Raw genomic sequence first — 3,527 nt, 5'->3', positions numbered from 1 at the left:
TCGTGTAGTGTCCGTAGACCCCATCCGAGTGCCTCGTCACCCTCCCCTGACAGGTGGGTGTCCCTGTCCTTAGTTTGCCTTTGGAAAAGCTGACTTCAGGAAAGGCAGTTGGCATGCCGTGGGCTTCCCAGCCAAGAAAGAGCTGGCAGGAGGAAGGGGTGGCTCGCGCCCAGCCGTCTGACTCAGTTACCAATTGCTCTGCCGCTCTCGGCGACCTCCGTACGCTTCTAACCAGAAAAACATTTCTAAGGTTGTCATGCTAACGCTTCAAAAAGCTGCCCGCCGCTGGCGTGCCGCAGGGGCATCTGGGCACCCGGACTCACTGCCCCGGTAAATGGTACCACAGGGCCTGTAAAACTACGTGTTTTGGTGCTAAGTGAGGTCTCTTGTAGGCAAGAGGTCGTGACCAAGCACATTGTCTTAGCTTAGGTGTCTGCAACAAAATACCATACGTTGGGGATCTTAGATGACGAGTTACGTATTCCTCATGAGTTGTGTATTTCTGGAGGCTGGGAACCTGAGGTCAAGGTGCCAGCAGATCTGACCGTCTCCCTGGCTTACAGATGGCTTTCTTCTCTTTGTGACCTGACAACGTGGTGGGGACACACAGGGACCTCTCGTCTCCTCCTCCACTTACAAGAGCGTGAATCCCATCACGGTGGCTCCATCCTCGTGACCTCACCGAAACCCAGCCACAACCCAAGGGCCCCACTTCCTAATATCATCCCACGGAGCAGTAGGGCTTCTACATATGACTTTGGAGGGGACACAATCCAGTCCGGAGCATACACATTGTCAGAATTCTGGTGGAAGGTGACAACTGCTACATCATGGAGGAACATAGACAGAAAAAGGACTGCTAAGTCCTTGGGTGCACCATGCATCCCTCAAGGCGCATGGCTCGGTTACGAGGAGGACTCCAATGGACCACGGCCAATACTGAGGTCAACACCACTCCTCTGCTCCAAGCACGTCAGAGGCATCTCCAAGTTCTCCTAGCTTGTTGGCCTGCCCTTCATCTTCTCCCTCCTCAACCCGCCCCATAGCGCTCAACAGCGAGCAAACAGGTGCCTCTCACTCAACCGACATGCATTTCTAAACCTCCGTATTCAAGGCACTGTGCTGGCACTTGTGGAGATTCAACAAATGAATCCTGGTTCCTACCCACGGAGTGAACCACCCAGGAGCAGGCAATGATGCCAAGACCAGCATCCAGGGCAGCCCAGGTGGCTCAGCAGTTTAGCGCCACCTTCAGTCCAGAGCGTGATCCTGGGGTCCCAGGATCGAGTCCCACGTTGGGCTCCCTGCATGGAGCCTGCTTCTCCCTCTGCCTGTGTCTCTGCCTCTCTCTCTCTCTGATGGATAAATAAATAAAATCTTTAAAAAAGGAAAAAAAAAAAAAAAAGACCAGTGTCCAAACCAAAGGGTTAAATACACCAAAGTCTTAATTTTTTTAAATCATGGGATCCCTGAGAATCCCTAATGCTATCTTCATGCAGTGGTTGTATAAGTCATGGACTGACCCTCTTAACCTACACATTTTCTAGCAGAATTAAGCCTCATCTGGTTGCTCATTCTGTTCATGCTTTCCATCGAGCACCTACTGTGTGCAAACCTCTGTGCCAATTTCCAGGTTTCGAAATGCTGTTTAGTTAGAAATGGGTAAGTAATTGGCCATAACACAAGCGAAGGGCCACCCGGATGGGTAGGAATGTTGGGACCTGGTATGACGTGGATGTTGCGGGTGAGATTATCAAGGTAGGGCCATCAAAGAATGGACTCAAGCGAGGACCTCAAGATGAGACCATGCATAGACATGGGGAAGAGGAGATGGTGGGATGTCCACCAATTCCTCAAAACCAGGCGTGCCGACAGTTGCAAGGTCGTTGAGGCAGTCTGGGAAGACCATGACGTGTCATGTGCCACCCATGGCAGCTCCAGAGCTTGTTTTGAGGATGACGGCAATCCTCCCAGTTTGGGTGACTCCCTGGAGATTTAGTAAAGAAGGACCTGGTGGAGCAGAAGGCCAGTAGAGGTGCCAGGAGGGTAGACATGCAACCTCCTACCAGGGCAGCAAGAGAGCTGGACGTGGGGGGACCCCAACTGTCCTTCAGAGTCAGGATGCACTTGGCGACCAATTGCGCGGTCCCACAGAAGAGAGGCATGGGGAGGATGATGCGAGTTTCCAGGTCAGCTGTCTAGGGGGATGGCTCAGCCTAGGGCCTGATCCTGGAGTCCCGGGATCAAGTCCCAGTCGGGCTCCCTGCGTGGAGCCTGCTTCTCCCTCTGCCTGGGTCTCTGCCTCTGTGTCTGTGTGTCTCTCGTGAATAAATAAATAAAATCTTTAAAAAAAAAAAAAAGCATCAGAGGATGATCTGGGGCCAGAATTGTTAATAAATTCAATGCCTGGGTTCGGGGCAGTCCCAGGAGAACCCTGAAAAATAGGTCCACATGCATGGTTGGAAGCGAAAGCATTGGAACAAGTGAGTCAACCCATCTATGAACCTGTGCCTACTGATGGCCTGCCCTGTGGACGCCACTGTGGGCCAGGGGCAGAGAGGAATTCCTGGACACTGGGCTTCTTAGGAGAAACTGAGGCAGGCCAGAGTGCATGCATCAGAAGGAACCCAGCTGTAGGCGCGTTGGGGGCCACCTCCTAACAGACCCTGGCTGAGCGCTGGGCATGCAGCAGGATGTACCAGGACCTCCTGGCGAGGCGGGCAGGGGCACTTGGACCCTCATGTATTTCCTGTTCCCAGTGGGTCTGTCCTTCCGTCCCAAAGGTGGAGGGAAGGGGGAGGGGTCTCAGCTGACTGCGCTCCTGGGACCCCTTCCTGCCTTTGTCCTGTCCGATTCCGTCTGGGAGTCTCAGGGCCTTCCCTTCGCTCCCCTTCGGGGTTAGCCCCTGGCCCTGTGCCCTGGTGGTTCCCACGTCCCGCAGCTGGCACCCCAGGCTCCGCGCCGTCCCCGCCCTGGCCCGGCCCCCGAGGAGCGCAGTCCCACCTTTTTGGCAGGAGGGCCCGGCGGCGGGAGGGAGGCGGGCGTCCGGGAGCCCCGGGAGAGGCGCGAGGGCGTGGCCGCGGGTCTCACGTTGCAGCCGGGGGCTCCCGCGCGCGCTCGGGGCCAGAGGAGCGGCCCGCCAGCCCGGAGGAGCGCAAGCCCCGCTGCTCTGCCTTCCCCGGAGCCGAGCGAGGGAAGCCTCCCCGCGCCGGGCTGCGAGGCGCGCTCGGGGCGCGCGGACCGTGTGCCTCCCCGGGCCCCTGGTCCCCGGACTCCCTCCGGGGCCGGGAACTGCGTGTCCCCAAGCCGCTCTTGCAGCCGGAGCCGGCGGGGCGCGCCCTCCCGGGCCGAGGCGCGATGAAGAGGCGCGAGGAGGGCTGAGCGCGCAGCGCGCGCGGCCAGGGTCCCTGGGCTCGGGCCCGCGCCCCGTCTCCCCGGGGTGGGGCAGGGCAGGGTGGGGGTGGGCCGAGGCGTGGACTCGGGGACGCGAATAAAAGGGAGCCGGCTCGCCGCGCCGAGCTGGGAAG

This window comes from Canis lupus, chromosome X, assembly GCF_011100685.1.
Source record: "Canis lupus familiaris isolate Mischka breed German Shepherd chromosome X, alternate assembly UU_Cfam_GSD_1.0, whole genome shotgun sequence".
In the NCBI taxonomy this organism is placed as follows: domain Eukaryota; kingdom Metazoa; phylum Chordata; class Mammalia; order Carnivora; family Canidae; genus Canis; species Canis lupus.
This window is presented reverse-complemented; position numbering follows the sequence as displayed.